The following is a 16,760-nucleotide window of genomic DNA, read 5'->3' on the forward strand; positions in this document are numbered from 1 at the left end:
ATGTGAACTTTGCTTAGTTAGTAATGACTCATTGAATAATCTTTCAGCCACTGAAAAGTCACTTAACGTTAATTTAGCACTCATTGTATTAGCTTTTGCAAGATAAAATCATAAGACTATTAAATTGCTATTCAAAATCAGCCACATTATGCCTGTAACATTTTAGTAGTCTTACAATAAAGATGTAAGGATTAAAATGAAGAATTGTTAAATGTTTCCAAAAATTGTGCACGAGTCTGGAATAAAATTTAACTAAAAATAATGGTATAGATTATGATCATAGCTCTTTTTTAAAAAATATATTTTATAGGATGCAATGCCCTCATTGATATTAGTACTTGATTAAAAACGTCCCCATCAATGTGGAGAAAGAATAATAATTATTTTAATTACAGTTATTGAGTACCCACCACATGCTAGATACTGTAACAGTATTTGCAAACGTATTTTTTTTTAACTTTCCCACAGTCCTATGACATAGGGTCTATAACTGTCATTAGTTTCCATATTAAGATACTCAGAGTTACTGGATTTAAATGAATTATCTATAAATAAATGCAGGTAAGCAAACAAAAACAAAACCCTAAATTCACCTTTAGGTCATTAATGTGGTCTGCAATGTCCATAAATTTCATCACCTATTAATTATAATATGTTACATGGGTATCAGATATCAAAATCATCAAATCCAACAGAACCTATTTAATCTGAAGAAACTGAAACTCAAAAGACATGACAGGAATTAATTATGTTGACCAAGTCAAATTGGAGAAATTCCAGAGTAAGAAAATTAAAATCATTCCACTTTTTTTAAATGGAAGGAAATGCCAAGGGAATAGATACAACAGGAAATAACTTAATGAATTTCATAAATGCAGTTCTCATGGATGCCTTGATAACTTGGTATTGTTCATTGAGCCAAGTGACGTCAGTCATGTACGCAAGCATATGTGCAAGTAACCCATGACCTGCAAGATAAAGAATAAAATATTGTGTTTCCCTCATAAATGTGAAAGTCACCAGTTTAAACTTTGAAAATGTTGTGTTCTCATAAGTTCTACTGCACTATATTTCCTCTTTTCTAATTAAGTTTGTCATGCCACAGAGCCTATTCCATGTGAGGTTATCTGAGATTTAAAGACATTAAAAAGAAAGTAGCACCTTGAAATAAGTGCAAATAGTTGGAGAACAGATTATTAGTTTAAAGACAATCTGCCAACTACTTAAGTGATACCTCACCTTCAATTAATTCATTAATTATACATTCATAGCAATTAATTTCTGGGGAATAATTAATGCCAAGGAACAGCTAAAGGTGTACGAATCACATTAGTTATTTAAAAGGAATATGGTAAAACTATTTCTTTTTAAACTGATAAATAAACCGAATCCATATAACTGCTGACTAGAATTATTACACTATTGAGTAGTGTTAAAACGAGACAAAGCAAAACACACAAAAGAAACATAAAACAAATATTACACTGGTATGGAAAAGCAGGTGTAAAATCTGTGCTGTGTGTTAACTATGACTTATTTAATGTCTACATTAAAGAGAAACCTCTGATATATATACATATATATATAGCAATATGTATAGCAATTCATATATATACATATATATATATATATAGCAATATATATAGCAATTCTTGGTTTTCTTTGGAGTCCAAATGTGATCCTCAGCATTTGATGAGAGACTTGGGCACCCTGATAAACTTAACTTTTACAATTATTAGAAACTTAGCGTTCTAAATTACATTCTAAAACATAGAAAAATGTTGAATTATTTCAAATTTATTGCATGAATCTCTAAAAACCCTATCCCAGAATCTCACAAAGACAGTGCACAAAAGCAAAACTACACACAAATCTTATGTAGGAATATAGATATAAAAACTTTAAATAAAATACTGGTAAGTAAATTTCAGTAGCTTATCAAAATATAATAAATTTTAATCAAGAATTTATTAAGGATATACAAATGGGAGCTTAATTTTAGGAAAATGAACATTATAGTCTGTCAATAAGTAAGTAAAAGCACTGAGGAGTTCTTAGTAAATGTTTCAAAGGCATTTAAGAAAATCTAATGCCTCTTTCTGATAAAAATTAACTCTTGATGAACTAATAACAGAAGATTATTTCCTTAACTTCACTAAAAATGCACATATAAGTCAACAGCTAGCACTGCAGTTAAAAGGTAAATACTTTAGTAATTTTTATTGAAATCAAGATGAGACCATCGTTGTTGCTCTCACCACTATTATGAACATTGTTTTAGACGTTCCACCTTATGTCACGAGATATGAAATAGAAAAAATATATTTACCTCCTGGAAATAAAGAGAATGAGTTTATGATGCTGCTGCTGTGCTGATGGTGACAATGGGGGAGAAAATCAAGTTAGGTATTTATCTCATACATTATATCAATAAGAAAAATAAATGGATTAAAGCAGTTAGTGTAAAGTATAAATCTCTATCAAAAGAGGTAACTTAAACTGACTTCAGTAAGCAAGCACTTTTCCAGCACAAAGCCATTTTATTAAAAGGAAAATATTTATAAAAATTACAGACTAAACCACACAAACTGCACTTACAAATCCATTAAAGATACCATCAGTTGACTAATGAGAAAATGTTTTGCACAGTTTAAAAAATAAAAATACATGTTACCAGTGAATTTAAGAAAATCTATGCAATCTTATAATAAAGTCAATTTCAGATGTTGTTTTTGACCATTAAATAGACAAAGACTTTTTAAAACATCTTTAATGGTCTTGAGTATGTAATGCTGTCCACACTCATACACAGCAGGTGGGCATGTGGATATTTATGAAATTCTTCTTTAAAGAAATTTTGCAGAATGGATCAAAATATTAAACTATACATGCTTATGACGTATGACATTTCAAGAACTGTATCATTAGGTAATAACCAAGTGTCTAATGACATATTTATACAAGGCTTTCATTGAACTTTCTTATTCTAGGAATAAATAATAAATAGTTGTTCAAAAACAGTGAATAAAAGAATTATAGCAAAGCCATATGAGCCACGAGAGATCCCTGAGAGCAAGGAACTTATTTGCCTTGTTCCCTGCTGTATCAGTGCATATAGAATGGTGTCAGGAGTGTAGTATGCCCTGAACAACTATTTGTTGAATGAATGAATTGGAATGATATGAAACATAATACTTATGTATTATGCTTGTGAAGATTTATGGGGAGAATAATTAAAACATAAAGGTATATGAAAATGTGATAAAAATTCTATATAGAATAAAACATCAGGGTTTAAAATATGATATTTAAACTTAAAAAAGAGGTATTCAAGAAAAAAATAAAATGATTAAGTATCAAAGTGATGATTTTATAGGTTTCTTACACTTTTTTCTGTTTTCTAATTTTTCCATAACATGCATATATTATTATTACTATAAAGAAAATATAACTATAATTATTTGATATTTTAGATGTATACTGAACCAACCAAAATAAGCACAACTTTGTTCAAAGTGAAATACTGTTATGAAGACAGGACTAGATCTATCTTGCTCACTTTTCTTTCCCAACACCTCAACATGTTGTCTGAGTAGATTATGGACTCAGTATTCATTCATTAAATGAATGAACCAGTTTTGATTTTGACGATTATATTTCAGAATCAAGTCCTTTAGGGCAGAATACCTTACAAATATCTTATGATGACTTCAGTATTTTGTTCAACTCAGATTAGAGCTAACCTAATATTGATTTTATTTCCATGATTCTTTAAAAAGTTGTGTCAATTTAATTTTGCATGATCTCGAATTGTTCTTCAAGTTTGACCTTGAAATATTTGACAGTTAACAAATAGCCCTCTCTATGATGAGTGGTTTTATTCCTTTCACTAACAGAACCTCTTTGGATCGTCCACATTACTTCCTATCATGATGTTTTTCTATTATAGTAATTATCATCGTGTCGGTCTGTCTCTCAATCATTTTGACTCCTAACTATGTATCCATCTGTCTGCTTTCTGATTTTTCCAGCCTGTGATCCCCATTTGAAGGAATACATGTTGTTTGTCTTTTTATCCCACATTTTAACACAGTTCCTAGCATACAATAGATAATCCATGTTTGTTGTTTTCATCAACACACAGCAATCAGTGTCTTTCTAATCTATCAACAAATTCTGTCAATAACTATTACATCCTCAATATAATGTTATTCATTCCGTAAATAATTTATATAATTCCACTAAGAAGGAAATACTGACGTATATGAAAGATTAGCCCACAGTATAGGAGTGAGCAAGTATTAAATGGTGTGGAATAGACCACAGTGCCATTGAAGATAAGAGGAAATTGTGATCAGGGAGGCTAGGATTCATCAGGAATGGCATCAGAATGGAAGTAAATAGAAGTGTAGATTGAATTCTGCTTGCTGGGCTCCAAATGTTGTTACAGCCTGAGATATTGATCTATTAAAGAATCAAGTATCTCATTCACTTCTGAAAATGAAATATTAATGAGTTCACAAATTTGCTTTTAGTGGGTAGATATTAAAATATTCATTGCCTCATTGGTGTTGCATTTTAATCAATATTTCAGAAATGATATGTGAATTATCTGATGAAATGTTAATGGGACATTACTTTCTTGCACTGTCCTCTAATATCATAGCTGATACTGAAGGTGTAGCACCAATGTCAAAAATTAGGGAGTAAAATATGCTCTCCTGTGGGTCCCTGTCAAGTGTGGTATATTAGCTCCTCTAGGAAACCATGAACTGACCTATTATTGTACATACCATGTCTGGTACACTTGCTCCCGATCTCACAGTGCCTCACGTTTCAAACATCTTTTTTATACACCTGAATGATTAAAACACTGATGAAAAACATTTTTCCTTTATAAATGAATATTTAAGTTTTGATTGATAATTTATGTTAATATAGGAAATTATTTTAGTTAACAGCATCATACTGTACAATCGGGAACTGTCAATCTTTTCAATGCTTTTCAAGTCACTCTAGGTACCATCAGTGACTTGTGAGTAAACCTACGAAAAGTGATGAAACTTTGAAGTCTGGTAATGTTAAATGCATTTTAAGTGTTTGAAATATGTAAAACTATGTGTATCATGTGAATGAACTCTTTTCTTTAGCCTACCAGTAATAGGGCTTATGGTAGGGTTTTTTGTTTTTTGTTTTTTTTGGTCTCCTGTTATTTCATAATGGGTCAGAGGTTATTTAGGCCTCATATGCATATTTCTGAAAGGGCAGCATGCATTGAAAAAATGTCACTGCATTAATGTGTGCCATTCTTGGCTTTCTTGGCCATGCCCGCTTGTCACAATTATTGCCAAAGCAATGCCATTGTGTGTCCTGTGATTCTCTGCCCATGCAATTTAGACCAACCCATTTCAATGTTCTTAAGGTAATTATGTCCCTCCAAATGTCAGCTAAATGACTTTGACATTCAAGATTCGTAACAGCTTTTGAACACCATGTTATCTGTGCTATTTGTAATTCATATTCATGCAAATCACCAGCCCCAGACACATTACACCATCCCATCTGCTGAGAAGGTTCCTACTCTCTTCTCCTTTGAATTGTAGCTGGCTAGAGAGGCTCTATACCTTTCGAAAATTCTTTTAAGGTATTTACCATCTCTATAGATTCTACTACAGGTAGAATGTTCTGACCATTCCAAGTGAGGAAACACCAAGATATTTATGTCAGCATGAATATTCTGTTTTTAAAATTTAGCAATTAATTGTCATCTTGTGGTAACATATAAATAAAATATACTACTGTTTTCTTTCTTTGGGTAGTAGCAATAACTTTCCCAGGTTAGTTATTGTTTGGCTTAGTTTATCTTTGGTTAATTGTAAAATAAATAAAATATGTCCTCGTAAAATTTCTCAATAGAAGGAAAATGTATGGAGTTATGTCAAAAGAAGGACCACCTTTGCATTGTTATATGACATAGATAAAGTAAGTGTCTTTGACTGGAAGATACACAAACACACACACACACACACACACACACACTCGTTCAATATAAACTGGAGAGTTAGTGAAATTATGTGGATAATCTAGGTAAGTTATTGTGGCTGTCCTAAGATCTCTCTGCTAGACATATTTTAAAGTCTGTTTAAAAATTTTTGTTTTAAACAACAGCCATTGTATAGTATTAAAAATTAACCCAACAGCACAGTATCATGTTCGTAGATGGCTAACCCTTTGAGAATAGCTCTTTATCCCATAGCATTATAAACCACTCGATGCTTTTATCAGCCATATGAATTTATGTTTAATTAGCTGACCTCTCCAGTCGTTCCTGAGGAAAATAATTTCCCATCATAAAATGAATATATTCCTGATGCTATTCAACCGAGAAATATACTTCATAGAATTGCTCATGTGAGCAGCAGTTTAACCACAAATCAATGCTAGTAATTTTGTGTCTGTCCCTGTGAATTACAATTTAAGACTTATAATGAAATCATGCCACTTACTTCTTATTGGGAAATACAAGGGCCTCTCCTATTCCTCAACTACTTTTTTTTTTTTCGGTACGCGGGCCTCTCACTGTTGTGGCCTCTCCTGTTGCGGAGCGCAGGCCCGGACGTGCAGGCTCAGCGGCCATGGCGCACGGGCCCAGCCGCTCTGCGGCATGTGGGATTTTCCCGGACCGGGGCACGAACCCGCGTCCCCTGCATCGGCAGGACGACCCGCAACCACTGTGCCACCAGGGAAGCCCAGCTTCAGCCACTTTTAATGCTAATTGTCTATCTGTTTTAGATGTAGCTTTCCTTTGCCCCAGATCCATGCAAAGAAGACATTTTTTATGCTACATAGCCTAGAGGTAATTATAATAGAAAAGGTAGAATTTTAAAAATGAGTTGAGAATATCAGTCTTTTACACACAAATTCATTTAAAATAATTGAATTGTCCAATCAAATTAGACTTCCATCACTCCTGAACTGTTTGGAAATATTTTCTATTATATATTTTAACTCTTGTTGTTTAACAATATTTATTCAAAAACAAGGTGAAAATCAAGTGTTATATCCTGGATATAATTACATTGCAATAATTAAAACAGATCACCCTGATTCACCTTTAATGGAAGGTCAACATTGTTCAGTATTTTGCTATTTGATCAACACAGTAATTCTGCTATTATATACTTTGAATCATACTTTACAAGAAATCAGTATTATTAAAAGGGAATACAATCCACAGTACATTTCACAGAGAGAATTTCATTAGAGAATGAAAGAAGCAGTTTGCTGTAATTATTGCATATTAAGCATAAAATTAGCTTGTGTTGCTAGGAAGGGAAGAACAATAGTAAGTATTTTAAAAAACATGCTACTTTCTGGCACCGTCCTAGGTTATGTGTTCGTAATTAATGTTACCGCATTTATCCCTCACAATCATCTTGTATGTTTATTGTTGTATGCATATTACTGTCAAGCAATGAGTTAGAAACTGAGGGTACAATGATAAATAAGATCTTAGGATATGGTGCTGTATTTTCATGTAGTGAATACTCAAAAATTGAAAACATGCATGTAAACTAATGTTAGCAATACTGGGTGAAAGAAAGTGCAGTCTCAACAGTCTGTGTAAGAGACAAGTATGATTCAGAAGATGAACTGTTTGCTTCCATTACCCTATCCTTTTGACTTTTTAAAAATTAAAGTATAATTTAAATACAGTCAAGTGACTAAATCTTAAGTGTACAACTTCATTAATTTTTCTGTATGTATTTACCTGTGTAACAACTACTTAGAGCCATCTATAGAACATTTCTAGTAGACCTGGAGTGCTCCCACATGCCTCCTTCCAATTAATACGCCTCTCAGGTTAAAGGCTATTCTGAACTCTTCACTCAGCATATGGCTTTGAGGTTCATCCATGTTGTTTTATGTAGCAGAAGTTGCATTTTTTGTGATTTCTATGTAATAAATAGTTTTATACATATACCACAATTTATTAGTTATTCAACTTTAAACAGGCGTTTGAATTGTTTCTAGTTTGGGGCTATTACGAATATACTTCTATGAATGAACATCTTGTGGAGTATATCTGATGCACAGAAGTATGCATTTCTCTTGGATATATATTTCACAGTGCAATTGCTTGGTCATGGATTATGTGCACATATAATGTTACTGTTATTGCCAAAATGTCTTCCTAGGAGATTATACAAATTTAGACTCATACCAGCAATGTATGGGATTTATCATTTGCTCTACACCTCCCGTTTATTTAGGTCTTTAATTTTTCTTAGCTGTATTTGTGATTATTAGTTTAAAGGCCTTATACAGCTTTCATTATTTCTAGTCATAGATATTTTATATTTAATGATGGGATTTTTGTTGTTTTTTTTTAAACATCTTTATTGGAGTATAATTGCTTTACAATGGTGTGTTAGTTTCTGCTTTATAACAAAGTGAATCATAATGATGGGATTTTAAGTTACATTTTAAAATTTCTTTTTCATTTTTATGTCTCTAGTATATAGAAATACAATTTATTTTTTATGCATTTTGACCTTGAATTTAGCCACCTCACTAAATTCCCATATTAATGCTAATAGTGGTTTTTTTGGTAAGTTCTTTTCAAATATTCTATGCAAACCATTTTCTATGCAAGTCATCTATGTATTAAGTCAATTTTAGTTCTTCCTTTTAAAAAAATTTTTATTGGAGTATAGTTGCTTTACAACGTTGTGTTAGTTTCTACCGCATAGCAAAGTGAATCAGCCATAAGTATACATATATCCACTCTTTTTTGGATTTCCTTCCCATTTAGATCACCACAGAACACTGAGTAGAGTTCCCTGTGCTATACAGTAGGTTTTCATTAGTTATCTATTTTATACATGGTGTCCATAGTGTATATATGTCAATCCCAGTCTCCCAATTCATCCCACCTCCCCTTCCCCCTTGGTGTCCATATGTTCTCTATGTCTGTACCCCTATTTCTGCTTTGTAAATGAGATCATCTGTACCAATTGTTTCAGATTCCACATATATGCATTAATATACAATATTTGTTTTTCTCTTTCTGACTTAACTTCACTCTGTATGACAGTCTCTGTCTAGGTCCATCCATGTCTCTACAAATGACCCATTTTCATTCCTTTTTATGGCTAAATAATATTCCATTGTATATATGTACCACATCTTCTTCACCCATTCCTCTGTTGATGGACATTTAGGTTGTTTCCATGTTATGGCTATTGTAACTAGTGCTGCAGTGAACACTGGGGTACATGTGTCTTTTTGAATTATGGTTTTCTCTGAGTATATGCCCAGTAGTAGGATTGCTGGGTCACATGGTAGTTCTACTTTTAATCTTTTAAGGAACCTCCATACTCTTCTCCATAGTGGCTGTATCAATTTACATTCCCACTAGCAGTGCAAGAAGGTTCCCTTTTCTCCACAACCTCTCCAGCATTTATTGTTTGTAGATTTTGTGATGATGGCCATTCTGACTAGTGTGAGGTGATATCTCATTGTAGTTTTGATTTGCATTTCCCTAATAATTAGTGATGTTGAGTTCTCCCTTTCAAGCTCTTACCTTGTATTTCTTTTTTAAGCTTTACTGCACTGGTAGGTTCACCAACCCAATTTTGATTAGAAGTGGTAATACTAGGCATCTTTTTCCTGTTCTTAAATGCAGGAGGAAACATTCAACATTTCACTAATAATTATAATGTTACTTGTAGATTTTTTAGTAAGTGTCCATAACCAGGTTAAGGGAATTCTCTTCTATTGCTAATTTGCTGATACATTTTTAAGATTATAAAGGGACATTGAATCTTTTTGAATCTCTTAAGATTATCATAAGGTTTTTCACTTTTATCCTATAAAAGGGGTGAATTACATTGATTTATTTTCTAATGCTAAACAAACTTTGCATTGGTAGGATAAACTCATTATGTATTATACTTATTATAAATCACTGGATTTCTTCTGCTACTATTTTTCTTTAGGAATTTTTTCACATCTATGTTCATGAGAGCTGTTTGCCTGTTTTATTTTAATATCCTTGTCACATGTTTGTATCAATATTATACTGGCCTCATAAAGTGGGCTGCAGTGTCACTTTTTCTTCTGTTGTTTGGAGGAGTGTCTGAGATATATTAATTAATTAACACATGTTAATTACATATTTGTTTAAATTCACTGGTGAAGCAATCTGAGGCTTGGATTTTTCTTGTGGGAAGATCATCAGTTATGGATTGAGATATAGTATTATTCAGATATTCTACTCCTTTGTTGTTTTTTTAAAGTTGTGTTTTTCATTTCCTTCAGTTCATCTAAAGCCAAACATTTTCTGCTATCCTAGTGGTCATAAGACATACTGTGTATGATTTCAGCCCTATAAAATTTGTTTAGACCTGAATTATGACCCAGAATATGTTTGATTTTAGTAACTTTCCATATATACTTGAAAACAATTTATATTCTGTACCTCTTCAGTGGAATGTCCATAAAATGTCAGTTAAGTAAAGTTGGCAGATAACATTCAAATCTATATTTTTTCGACTTTCTTTTTTTAACCACTTTTCAAACTATGCAAGAAAATTTACAATTTAATTTCTTTTTTCCTGTCTCACATATTTTGCTCTTATTGTCTTATATTTAATTTCTATGCCTATTATAACCTTCAGTTTTGAATAGCATTTCATTGCATGTAATATAAAATTCTGATTGTCAGTTGTTTTCTTCCAGCACTTCCCATATATAATTTTTTAATGCTTTGGCTTCTACAGTTTCTATGGAAAAATCAGTTGTTAAGGGTATTGTTTGACTTTTGAAGGCACTGTTTTGTCTCTCCGTCCCATTTCTTTTCTGATGCTGCTATTAAGGCTTTCTTTACGTCTGTGGGTCTCGACAGTTTCATTACAATGTGCATATGTGCGGTTTTGTTCTGCTGAATATTTGCTGAGCTTCTTGACTCTGAGCTGTCTTTCTTTGGTCTCAGAAGTTCTCCAACCATCATTTCTTCAAATATTGCTTTTGCCCTTTTCCTTACCTTGTTATCTCCATTCAAATTCATTCTAGACATTTTGACCATCCCACATATGTGTCATGGTTTTTAAAAACCTTTCTGTTATTTTTTTGTTTCTTAATCCCTGTGTTTCATTGTGGATGTTTTCTGTTTTCTATTGATCTCTTTTCCAATTATTTAGTCATGTTTCTCATTGTTCCACTCTGATTTTAAACTCATCTGATGAATTCTTAATTTCAGATATTGTAGTTTTCAATTCCAGAATGTCCATTAAAAACTAAATCCTATTTGTTGAAATTCTCCATCTTCAGTCATTTTGTTCATTTTATCCTCTGTTTTTTAAAGCATTTTGGTTTTAGTCAATATATAGTCCTTGTCTTCTAACTCTAATATCCAGGTCATCCTTGCATCTACTTCTCTTGTCTTACGTCTTGATTTTTCTTTATGTTTTCTCATCTCTAGTAACTTTGAAACTTTTATTCTAGATATTGTATATTAAAGAAAACTTGAGGTTATAGGTGCTGTTATATATCACCAGAGAAATTTCTCTTTCCATTTATAGGCATATAAGATGGAGCATTGATCATCTAAATCCAATTGGGGGTTGATCTGTTGCAGAATTATACTGATGCTTTAGTAAGATTCAGTCAATCTCTGTTTTATCCGCCATCTGGCTGATTACCTGGCGGTTTTCTGTCTCCTTAACCTTAAGATATTAGAGGTGGTCCACTTCTGACCTTTAGATTTTGTCAGCCCAACTCTTTAGATCTGTGTATTAATCAAGATTCTCCAGAGAAGTAGAACTAATAAGATATAGACACAGATATCTACCTATCCAGATACAAATATATGTCTATGTATATATATTTACAAAAAGATTTATTATAAGGTATTGGCTCATGTGATTATGGAGGCTGAGAAATCCCAGTATCTGCCCCTCTGCAAGGTAGAGACCCAGAAAAACCTTCGGTGTAGTTCAAAAGCCTCATAGCCAGAGAACTGATGGTGAAGATTAAAGTCCTATTCTGAAGGTCTGAGAATTGGGAATGAAAAGGACAGAAGACCAAGCCCCACCTCAAACAGTCAGACAGAGGCAGAATACAGCATCCCTCCCAGCTTGTGTTCTATTCAGACCCTTAAAGGTTTGGATGGTGTCTACCCACTGAGAGAAGGGCCACCTTCTTTAGTCAGTTCACCAATTCAAATGCTAATCTCTTCTGGAACACCTTCAATGACGAACCCAGAAAGAGAAATATTGCCCCTAATCTCCATTCAATATGGTGTGTTTATGAAGGGGTCACCAAATATTTTCTTGAGGGAAAATGCTTATTAGAGAATATTCCCATGTCCTAGTTTCCTTATTGTATGACATTTGGAAAGTTTTTGGAAACATCTAGGAGAATCAGATATTAAAACTCCAAATCAAGAAAAAATCAAACCAAACCCAAACCAAAATGAATTCATAAGTTCCTTTCAAGGCTCTGCATGTTGAATACAGAGCTGGGGCAAGGAAGATAAGTCTGGAACCTCTTGTTATGATAGAAAGTAAGGAAGTACTGAAAACAGTGGTGTTGTCTGTCACACAGACAAAGGGGTCAGCTTAAAGGGGCTGCTAAATCAAGGACAATTTGAGCATCAAATAACAAAGAAGATTAATGAATTATAAACTGCCAGAAAAATTAGAATCTGTATCATAAATAAATAGACTAAAAATAAATGTGGGAGAAGGGTGAATGAGTGATCTTGTTTACAGTAGAATGCCAAGGGCTGACTGTTGAATATGGAAGAAGTGCTGGAGGTGGAAAATCCCCTTTGTTGTAACTATCACCGTAACAATTGTGTAAGGCAAGTGTCATCAGTAAAGCTAACTCTAAAATGGATATTTTGATGAAGAGCAGGATATGTGTTTGAGCTTAGAGAATCTCACAGATCACTTAAAAGTCAGAAGGGAGAAGCTATATGGTAGGGGAATAGGACAGCAGGTAGTCAAAATTAATTTCAGAAATAGGGACAGATTGACTTAAGGTACCTCTGAATGTGGTACCGAAGGACACAGCATCACTTATGTTGTATTCCAGCTGGGAATGTATAACCTGAATCTAATCATGGGGAAACATCAGACAGACAAAACGAGGAATATTCTGTTTAAAAAGGAGATCAGGGTAGAGACTATTCAGCAAGAAATTTCAATGTCATATAAGACAAAGAAAGATTGAGGAACTATTCCAGTTAAAGGGAACCAAACAGATACCTGATCCTAAGCCTGATCCTGCATTGCAGAAAAACTGCCATAAAGGAGATTGTTAGGTTCAGTCAAAACAATCAGCAAAGCAGTGTTGGAGCAGAGATCTAGTCCAGCCCAAAGCGGAAAGATGCATTTGACTCATATCATTTATGATGAGAATTGATAGAAAATAATAGTCTTGTGAATGTCCAGATGCTTGTTGACTTTTCTCCTTGATATGATAGAAAGAGAGCAAATTATAAAACAAATGGGGCCAAATTTTAACCCCGGTGACTTAGGTAAAGGTTAAATAGATGTTATTTATGCTATTCTTAGAATTTCCCTGTAAATTTTAAATTATTTCTAAATTAAAAGTTTTATTTATTTATTTTTAGTAAGAACACGTGGGATTTAAAGTCCTAAGAATAGGTCTTCTAGATCATCTATGGACTATCCTTGATTTGGATTATCCACATGATTCAAAACCAAAAAGCTCTCTTTATCAGCTAGTGGTAAAATGGATAATTTTGAAAAGAAAACTAGTAATCATTTAAAACCAATATTATAAATAACTGAGGAAAAATGTTTTCTCAGCTCTAAATTTAAAATGTTACATCGATTATGGAAGGTGGGCAGTAACTTATGCTTTGTCTCTAATAGTAGTTCACACTACCGTCCTTTCTAGGCTGTAAGATTTAAATTCAATGTGAGTGGCAAGGAAAAATCAATTGATTTGAATAAATGGCTTAGCAGTTTTTTTCAATAACTCTTTTTTCTCACTTTTCAGAGTGTGAATCTTTATTGAGAAATAGCTAACAATTTTGATTTTAAAATCTAAATTTTTTAAAAAACTAAATTAAGTAAAATGCATACTCTAAAATGTGAAACATATTCTAAAAAATTGCTAGGAATAAGACCCATATCAAGTCTCCTAACCCTTCACAACCAAATAGAATTTTTTCTTTAATTGGGGGAAAAATTTTTGACTAACATAACCAGAAACTAGACGTATGTAATCATGATAATTGAAACAAAGTTAATTTTAGGTTCTAAATTATTCAGATAGTTGTCTATGATTGCTACTTTTTTGTCATGACAACATTAGTAGGGCTGTTTTTTCAGATGTGTATTCTTTTGTCTCTATGGAAAAGAGTCTGTAATTTATCCCAGAAGCATTATTTTCATATTAAGAGTAAATTCTTGTGTATGTGCCCTGAAAGTTGAAGATAAATGGATGGAAAAAATTTATGTTTCAAAAAATTTTGGTGAGTCAAGGAAAAGGGAAAAAGCCTTGAGAGGTATTGGAGCAAAGCCTCTAGTCCAGCTTAAAGCCAGAAGACGCACTTGACTTTTATTTATGATGAAAATTAATACAATGTACAAATGTCCTACAAAGTACAAATGATCATCTGACTCAGTAGCTCTCTGATATGGTCCTCTTTTTTGCTTAAGCTCAGATCACTGATAAGTACAGCAGAAGAAAAAGAGCCTGATTTTTTTTTTATGGTCACCATGTATCTATCACTGAGCTAGAAATATGATACTTCATTAGTAGTTTTTTTTATTTGGAGCAAAATTTATCAGGTGAAATTTACAAGTGTTAAACATATCATTTGTTGAGTATCACTCATGAAATAAACACTCTTTGTTAATTTTTATAAAACTAAAATATTCCAAGTATCCTTGCTTTGAATTGGCTCCCATCACATGGAAAACCAGACTAGCTGCAAAGCAGTGCACTGTGGTAAAGTATTGAGGTGAATATGTTCTAACAGGCTGAGGTGAGCTATCACAAGCCCACTATGATCCAGATGTAGAATGAGTTGCATTGTTTTTCAAGTTATTTATTTCCTTATCTTTGTTTCTGGCATTATATCTTGGATTAATTCATCTTATTGATAATATATTTTAAGATCATTTTCAAAGTTGTTCTTTGTGTGGGAACAGCCTGGGGCCTTAGATGATTGAGAATGTATTTTATTCTGGTATTAAAGTGATACTTTAGCTAGACATAAAATTCTGAATTTGTTCTTAATTTCTTTCAGTGCCTTGTATATATAGCATCATTTTTATCTTATAATCCATATTGCTGTTGAGAAATCTGTTGCAAATTTGATCCTATTACCAGCTTTTTCTCTCTGATAGTATTTAGCAGTTTTACTTTATTTAAAAATTCTTAAAATCTTACTATTTTTGTTTAGGTTTTATTCTTCTTATATATCTTAATTGACAATTTACTAGGGTTGGGCTTTTTTCCTCTTCTCATGTGTTACTTTTTATTTTGCTTAATTCTTAGAATTTCTGAGTTAATATCTTTTCAGAAACGTCATCCTTTTCATTATTTTACTTTCCTCTTTGTGACTGTCTCTATACAGATTCTGACACCTTATTTCTGCCCACCTATATCTTAACTTGGCACTGTAACCTCTTCATCCCTTTCTGATAAGTTCTGGGTAATGTCTATCTCATCTTCGACATTCTCCTATTATATTCATTATGCTATTCAACACTTCTTTTCCATGCTTTATTAAAAATTAATATATTTCTATGCCCTGTATTTCTGATTTTCTTCTTTCAAGTGCTTATTTATAAGTCATCCTACTATTTTCTCTTACTCTTTGAGAGTATTCAGTATTAATTTAAATCTTGTTCTATGTGGAACTCAAATTTGGCTTTATTGTTTACATGTTTTACAGGATGATTATTTTCTTTTGTAATATTTGAGTGGTCTGTCTCTGGAGGTATAGTCTGAGTTGTCATTTTCCTTGTGCTTCCTTTTCGGATGGAAAGGTCCTCAGATGATGCCCACTTTTTAAGAGTTTACAGAGATCTAGTTTTGTGTGTTGGAGTAAGGTGGTAGAGGAAGCCCTTGAGGGCCATGAGAAATACTTGTACCTCTTATTGTCTCACCACCTGGCAGGAATTAGTGTCATATGAGGTTACTCTCCCATCTGCCACTAGAGCAGTAGCAGGTGCTTTTCAGCTTTTTCTGTAGCAAGAGTCAGGTGATGATCTCCCCAGGGAAAATGTGCATAAAGGAAAAAGTGTCAACCAAAAAATTTTTCCCCAGGGAAAGCTTCCCAGTATTATCTGCCCTTCTTTTTGAGCATCTCCAAGAATGGGAGAATCTTCCCTGGAAGATTCTTGAACATTTTCCCTAGCTTTTCCAATTTTTAAACTTTCATCACATTTTGAAGATATCATTGGAACATCATTGGGGTGAAGTTGGGGGTGGAGGAATCGGGAGAAAGCCAGTAGATCCTGTTAGTCTGCTATTTTATTCTCAGTAGCACTTCCATGTTTATACTTTTTATTCTTGCTCTATTGAATGTGATCGCTCTGATCAAACATAGGGAAACCATAAAACACATGGAATTTCTCCCTTAGGGACTAGGAGGAACATTCAGTGAGATAAAATACTGTCATCAACAAGGAGCTTGAGAAATCGGGTAGGGAATATTTGGTGTACTCTTTCAAATTCAGAGTGACAGTGATATCTGTTAGTTCTCTTAC

Source organism: Kogia breviceps, chromosome 8 (assembly GCF_026419965.1).
Source record: "Kogia breviceps isolate mKogBre1 chromosome 8, mKogBre1 haplotype 1, whole genome shotgun sequence".
Taxonomy (NCBI): domain Eukaryota; kingdom Metazoa; phylum Chordata; class Mammalia; order Artiodactyla; family Physeteridae; genus Kogia; species Kogia breviceps.